This window comes from Sus scrofa, chromosome 10 (assembly GCF_054392235.1).
Source record: "Sus scrofa isolate SSC_HxYL_T2T_F1_AM1 chromosome 10, Sscrofa_HxYL_maternal_Yorkshire_Landrace_v2.0, whole genome shotgun sequence".
Classification (NCBI taxonomy): Eukaryota; Metazoa; Chordata; class Mammalia; order Artiodactyla; family Suidae; genus Sus; species Sus scrofa.
In genome coordinates, this window is record NC_139392.1 from 49,436,506 (window position 1) to 49,444,485 (window position 7,980).

General features: G+C 38.8%; 1 pseudogene; it reads right to left on the reverse strand.

Moving 5' to 3' along the window:
• Positions 1-424: 424 nt before the first annotated feature.
• Positions 425-4,165, reverse strand: LOC110258282 (PDZ domain-containing protein 8-like; annotated as a pseudogene).
• Positions 4,166-7,980: the final 3,815 nt, after the last annotated feature.

Genomic DNA, 7,980 nt, shown 5'->3' on the forward strand with positions numbered 1-7,980 from the left:
AATGATTTCTGTTGTCAGTTTGGGCATGCAGCAAATTTATTGTTATAACTGTGAGGGAAAATAAAATATGGACAGTATCCTATTTAACACTAATTCAAAAACTAGGAAGAGGAAGGAGAAATAACAAGACATCACACATAAACACCCAGAATTATCCTACCTAATTAGAAAAGTTTGTAGATAAATTAGTAAAAATAAATTCCCAGTAAAAACCCAAAAAGCATGTCTATAAATACAATATGAAACAACCAATTTAGGGAGATGGTCATTTTTTTCTGGAAAACAACGTTTACACCTCTAGTTCTTACACCAGCAAATAACTGTGGAGGAGCAGTCCAAAGTGCATAATAAGAGAGTTAAATGAGTTGTATCTGTGGTACTTTAAATGCAACTTTTCCTCAATTACTTGAAGGTTGAAACAGACTTAAACAGACTCATATGGGCCAAACAAGTCATCTGATATGCTACTGAATGGCTGATGTTCTATTAGTTGGCTTCTTTCACTATCAAGTTCTTCTTCTGTATCATCTGTGTACTTGCTTATTTATTTATTTATTTTTGGAGTGCTGATCTAAAGACAGACTTTCTAAAGTTTCAATACCTTCAATGCCTGCAATGTAATGGCTCATAAAAAGTATTAGAGCTTGTAGTCTTTAACCTGACTTAGCTAAAACAGCAGAAAGAAGTGTTTTTTTTTTCCTCAAATAAGTTGTCTCTTTTTCTTCTCTAACAAGGGAATTATTATGTTCCAACTCCTGATCAATTTCATTCTGCACTTTATCTAGCATGAACTCTAATTTCTGGATCCTTTCCTCTGTAGGCAAGCCCTTGTGCATGTCATGATTTATTTCTTTAACTGCAATGAAAACACTGTCATCCAGACCACCCTCCTTTCTTACTAACTTTATTTCCATGCTGTTGCCCCATTTAGAGTGACTTTTTGGACCAGAGACCTCTGTGTCACTGCCTTTGCTGTCTGATGTGTTAGGTATGTGTTTTGGCAAAGGATCTACTAGATCAGTTTCTGACTCAGAAAGGTGAGTTTTAGAGACCTGATGCAGATTTAACAAAAAAGAGCTTGTATTGATAATATGTCTTGTCAAACCTGTTGTTCTATTGACTGACATGCCAGCTTCAGCATCAACACAAGGGAGCAGGCCTAAGAGGGTTTCTTGTCCTTCCAGCAAGAGATTTTTCAGGGCCCTCTCTATCTGCTGATCAGTTGCTCCACAAAGAGGACTCTTGGATAGACACTTTTCTTGACATTTATTATGTCAAACATAAGCACAGAACATAAACTGGGAATGAGCTTTAGTCCAATTTTTTTGTCACACCAAGTTGGGTTCTGTAACTGAGTATCTTGGAAACTATGTTTATTTTCTGCTAAACCCATCTGTCCAAAAAAGTGTTCCTCTTTAGTCTAGGGAGAAACCACTTCACCAAATGGAGTTCTTTTTTTTTTCTCTAAGTTACTCTACTACATGATGCACTGGCTCTCCTTCTTTCAAATATCTGAAATGAACAGTGATATCACCAAAGCACAATTTGTCATTGAACCCATTTTGCATACTCAGATTGTGTAGTGTGGTTTTTATGGCAATGGCCTTAGGTGATGGGACTTCCAGTCTGAATTTGGAAAAGTATTCCATGGTTGATATGTCTAAGCATTCTAAAGTCACCACTTCAAGTTTAAAGCTAACATGCCCCCAAGAGATGAGACCCCATAATTTGATCCATGTACCACACATTGTTATGCTTAATTATCTGTGGCAGGCCTCTATGTCAGAATCAGCTGCCTCTGGTTCTTTTCCATCTTCCTAGCTCATTATGATAAGGAGTTTCTGATGATTCCTATGTTTGAGGGTCATCTGAACTGTCCTTAGGAGGACAGGAAATTTCTGACATCAAATCTTTCACCACTTCCTGCTTTGCTAAAAACTGTCTAGCTGCAGCTTCTTCTATGTGATCCAGATTTTTTTCTTGCTTTTCAGTAGGTTTATCTGCAGGAGGTAGCAGCAAAAGCACCTTCTCTGGGCTTTCAACAGGAATATCTCATTCTGCCCAATTTGCAACATCAGCAGAAGGCAAAGGAATTTTCACTTGCAGTCATGGTGGCACAGGTGGTTTGAAAGTGGGTCCCTGGGTGGGTTTTGATATTTGTGCTTGTTCTGTTATCTCAGAAGTTTTCAGGGCTAAGGATTTATGTCCTTCTTTGGATGGGAGTTTTGGTGGTGGCAGGTGCCTTCCTACAGCTGATTTCTGGTGTAAAACTGGTGATATATTTCCAAGAGGTTTTCACAGAAAGTATTGTTGGCATACATTTGGGAATGTGCCTTAATGACTGTGCCTCATCTTTGACCTCAGTTTGTGCTCTGACATCACTCTCTGAGTCTTCAAATTCTGAATCCAAGTCTCTATTTTCAGCATCTATTGCCAACCCATTTGTTTCCTCTTCATAGTTTGGCTGGCATGAGCTTGACAGAAAGTTTTCTTTCAACTCCAAAATTATCTTGCAGCACCACACTTTGGCCGACAGGCCTTTCGTAATACACCAGGACTTGGTTGCCAGCCTACTTGATAAGCTTCTACACTTGCAGTGTAGATGTAATTTTCACACCTCCAATAGCAATTAGTTGATCTTCCCACTGAATATCTGCAATTTCAGCAGGTGATTTTGGGGCCACAGTCTCAATTATGACATGCCCATCAGTTGACTGGACAAGATGAAGTGTTGACTGGACAAGATGAAGTGTAAATCCAACACCGTAAATTCCCCTTTATTAATTCAACCATCTCAATAGAACTCTTTTTTCTTGTTTGTTTGTTTGTTTTTTGTCTTTTTTTTTTTGCCATTTCTTGGGCTGCACCCATGGCATATGGGAGGTTCCCAGGCTAGGGGTCTAATCGGAGCTGCAGCTGCCAGCCTATACCAGAGCCACAGCAACACAGGATCCAAGCCACATCTGTGACCTACACCACAGCTCATGGCAACGCTGGATCATTAACCCACTGAGCAAGGGCAGGGATCGAACCCACAACCTCATGGTTCCTAGTTGGATTTGTTAACCACTGTGCCATGACAGGAACTCCCTAGAACTCCTTTGTTTTTCTTCCCAAACACTACTGCTCAGCTCAAGTGTGCAATGAATATTTGCCTCTCTATCATAGGATCCAAAAATAAGTAACCTACTACATCTAACACTGTAACTTTAAGTCAGCCTTCTGTAAATGCCCATTGTTGTATATGGATATGCTCTTCATCTTATTCAAATCCTTGCAAGAAGGAATGGGAAAAATGGCTTAAACCTGATCTTGTAACTCAAAAGTGTGTGCTTGCTCTTGAAGAATTTCTTGAGCTGGTTGAAAATGATGTAGTTGAGCTGGGGCATGGACTTCCCTTGGAACTGGGACCACACCCCGAAGTCCATCAGTGGGTTCTCCACAAGGGAGAAGAACCAGTGGGTGAAGGGCATAAGAATGAGGAAGAAGCTCAAGCTCCCCACCATTGGGGACAGCTTGATGAAGAGATAGCTGGCCTTGCAGAAGACCAGGTCCATGTCTATGGCCAAGCGGAAGCCCCCATTGTACTCCATCTCCACCTTGAAGATAAGCTCTGCAGTGGAAGTGGTGGGCAGTGCCTACCCCTTGAGGCTCTTGAGCTCCAGGTGGCTGAGGGCCCAACTGGCTAGAGAAGCCAAATGTTCTTGATGAAGGGCACCCTCTTGCCCAGGAACATATCCCTCACACACATCCTGCATGCTCAGCCCCTCCATCAGGTGCCTGGTGGTCATGGTCTGCAGCAGCTCCTGGAACTCCACCTTGATGTTTTTGGTGACCCTCTGGCAGGCTAGTGCAGTGTCTGAAGCTCCAGGAACAGGAACAGGATGGTGGCATTGAGGAAGTAGCAATTCTCCCGCCAAGTGGGGTTGAGGATCTCATGGGTTGGGTCCTGCCACCCTCAGGGGGCCCGCTGGAGGACTCCTTATCCAAGCTGCTTCAGCCACAATGGTACTCCCTCAGGGCTATAGTGGAAGCCATAAGCTGCATGGGTGGCCTGGTCAGGCTGCAGCTAGGGCTATTTGTGGCAAAGCAGCAAGAACTGGGTGAGGAGCATGAGGAATGAGCCAAGAACGGCCCATGCCATGATTATGAGCAGCAGCCCCATCCTGCCACCACCTCTTCCTGGGGTGCCCAGGCCCTTGCCCCTGTGCCTACTGTCTGGTTTCTTCATGCCCCTCTCCCTGCTGCCACCATCTTGAGGACATTGGGTGGCAGGGTTGTGTGAGCAGCTCTGTTGGCCTCCTCAGGTTGCTCCTGTTGGTGCTGAGGCTGAGATGGAGGTGGCAGTGGGGCTTTAGGGTGCAGATTTGTGCTTTCATCTGACCAATACATTGCATTTAGGAGAATTACGTTTTAGAAGATTTCATATCATATACTTTGTGATCATAAACTATAAGGACACTGTACTCCCCATTGTCAAAATTTTCATACTAATTTTGGAAATTCCTCTTATCTGAAAAATGAGTAGGTTGATTTGTTTATATTTAGTGAACATTTTAATTCTGAGATGGTATTTCCCTTAGGAACCCCCGAGATAAGAAAAGTAGAGAGCCTGAGAATGATTTGGCTTTTAGATTACTATAGAACTTTGGTCTTTTTCTCCACTCTATGCTCTATTTGATTTTTAAATTAAAAAAAAAATTGGACTATGAATTTACCTGAAAAAGAATTGGACACCTGGGAGCCAAGAGGCCACAAACATTTATTCTTGGATTATTAAATATATTTTAAAATGTCACATATTTAAACAACACCATCTCTCTTTGGCAAAATAAGTATGTTATGTTTGTGAATAAGTACAAGACTGAGTGACAATACCTATCATCCTTGAAAGTATTGTGACAATACTTATCATCCTTGAAAGAAGATATTAGGATTAAAAACATTGTCATTTCTGTTCTATGCCAAAGGCTCTGGGGACTTGTTTCTAGCATTTATTGTGATTTTTCCATGTACTGTTTACTGCATAAATATTTTGTTATCAGTATTGCCTTATCTGGTTCTCACAAGATCCCTATCAATAGGCATTTTTATTATGCTTGGTCATAATGTTAGAATCCAAGTGTTTGAGAATTTTTAATAACTTTTCCCCATCACATAATATAACTAAGTAGAAAACCCTGGATTTGTACCTAGGTCTCTACGAATGTGGAGTTAGTGATTTTACTCATTTCATTTCATTGTCTCTCCTGCTTTGATCCAAGAACAAGTTGATAACTGCTGAACCATATATTTATTTTCTTTACTTTTAATAAAAAGTCATTGGTGCAATGGCCTTATATGAATGGTCTTACTTATATTCTTATTTTCTTAGTGGCAGCCTGTAGCTGGATATGGAATTCATTTGTGCAGACCGTTTTGGAATGTCTGATATACTGGAAGCATAATTGAATGTTTAAAATAAGCAAAGGACAGATATTCATATACACAATCATATATTTGTAATATTAACATTGTTAATTAACTTTTTAGCTATAAGTGGCATTTGTAACACTGAACTTATTTTTAATTCATACATTAAGCTTCATTATTCTTTTATTGTCCTTTTTTTGTCTTTTTAGGGCATATGGAGGTTCCCAGCCTAGGTGTCAACCAGGCTAGGTGTCAAATTGCAACTACAGCTTCTGGCCTATGCCAGAGCCACAGCAAGCCAGACCTGAGCTGCATCTGTGACCTATACCACAGCTCACAGCAATGCTGGATCCTTAGCCCACTGAGAAATACCAGGGATCAAACCTGCAACCTCATGGTTCCTAGTTGGATTCATTTATTTCCACTGAGCCACGATGGGAACTTCTATTGTCCTATTTAACAAATATAGATAATATGGACATATACTGACACACAATTACATACAATTCAACCGATGTATTTTTCTTATATGTATAAATAAGGACCACCTTTCCAGTGGCATGAACTAAAGGGCTTGTCCTTGCAACCATTCAGAGCTTCCTCCTCACAGTCTAGCTGCTTTCTCTTGCACAGGGACATATATCCAAAGATATAGCAAAGACCATTGTCAAGAGATTACTGCCTATGTTTTCTTCTAGAAGATTTGTGGTTTCAGGTCTTTATTCCATTTTGAGTTTACTTTTGTGTATGGTATGGGGAAGTTTTCAGGTTTGATTACACTGCATATAGCTCTCTCGATTTTCCTTCTCTTCTCTGAAGAGTCTGTCTTCCCTATTGTATATTCTTGCCTCCTTTGTTGTAGATTAATTGTACATATAAGTATGAGTACATTTTAGGTTCTCAATTCTGTTCCATTAACCTATGTGTCTATTTTATTGTGCCATTACCAACCTGTTTTGATGACTGTAGCTTTGTAGCATAGTTTGAAACCAGAAAGCATAATGGCTCCAGCTTTGTTTTTCTTTCTTAAGATTGATTGGTTTGTATAGATTCTTCTTTGTTTCCATAAAAAAATAACATTATGTTTTTCTAGTTTTGTAAAAAATGGCTTTGGTATTTTTATACTGAGTTGTATGGGATCCATAGATTATCTTGGGTATGATCATCACTTAACAATATTAATTCTTCCAATTATTGATCATGGTATATTTTTCCATTGGTTTGTGTCATCTTCAGTTTATTTCATCAGTACCCTGTAATTTTGTGGGTTTTTTAAAATAATGATTTTTATTTTTTCCATTATCACTGGCTTATAGTGCCCTATAATTTCCTTGGTATAAGTATTTACCTTCTTAATTATGTTTATTCCTATATGTTTTAGTCTTTTTAATGCAATTGTAAATGAGACGGTTTCTCGATTTGTTGATCATGGTGTATGATCCTTTCAAAGTAATATTGAACTCAGGAAACTTTTTTTTAAAGATTGTAGCATCCATTTTCATCTGTGATATTAGCCTATAATCTGGTTTTGGTATCAACATAATGAATAAAAAGAATTCAGCAGCATTCCTTCCTCAGTGGTGTTTTTATATTGGTTGATAAAAATAGATGTTAATTGTTTTTCTATTTTTTTCTTTTTAGGGCTGAATCTTTGGCATATGGAAGTTCCGAGACTAGGGGTCAAATCAGAGCTGAACCTGCCAGCCATGGCAACATGGGATATAAGCCACATCTTCTACCTATGCCACAGCTTATGGCAATGCCAGATCCTTAACCCAATGAGTGAGGCCAGGGATAGAAGCCAGATCCTCATGGATACGAGTCAGGTCTGTTAACACTGAGCCACTATCGGAACCCCAAGTTTTAAAGCTTTTTTGATATTTGGTATAATTCATACATGAAGGTGTCTGGTCCTGTTTGCTTTATAGACTATTTTTTAATTACTGATTCAATTTCACTACTGGTAATTAATCTGTTCATATTTTCTACTTCTTCCTGATTCAGTCTTGGGATATTGTGCATTTCTAAGACTTTATACTTTCCTTCCACACTGTTCATTTCATTGGCATATTATTGCTTATAGTAATCTCTTGTGATCCTTTATCTTTCTATGAGTTCAATCTTCTTAGCTTGAGGCTTTTTTTAGCATCCTACTATACGATCTATGCTGGAGCATGTTCCACGTGCACGTGAAAATAATGTGTATTCTGCTACTATTTGATGGAATGTACTATATATATATATATATATATATATATATATTCTCTATATATGTTAATTTCATCAAATATAAAGTGCCATTTGAGGCCAATATTTCCTTAACAGTTTTATGTCTGAATAATCATTCATTGGTATAAGTGGAGTTTTTAAATTCCCTAAGATTATCATGCTATTGTTTATTGCCCCCTTAATGTCTATTAATATCTGCTTGATATAGAGGACCTCCTACACAGGTATAAACATTTAAAAGTGTTGTATCTTTCACTGGGATTCATTCTTTTTATCATCTTTTAATGTCCTTCTTTTTCTCTGTTAGAGTCTTTGTTTTAAAATCGTTCTTGTCTAACA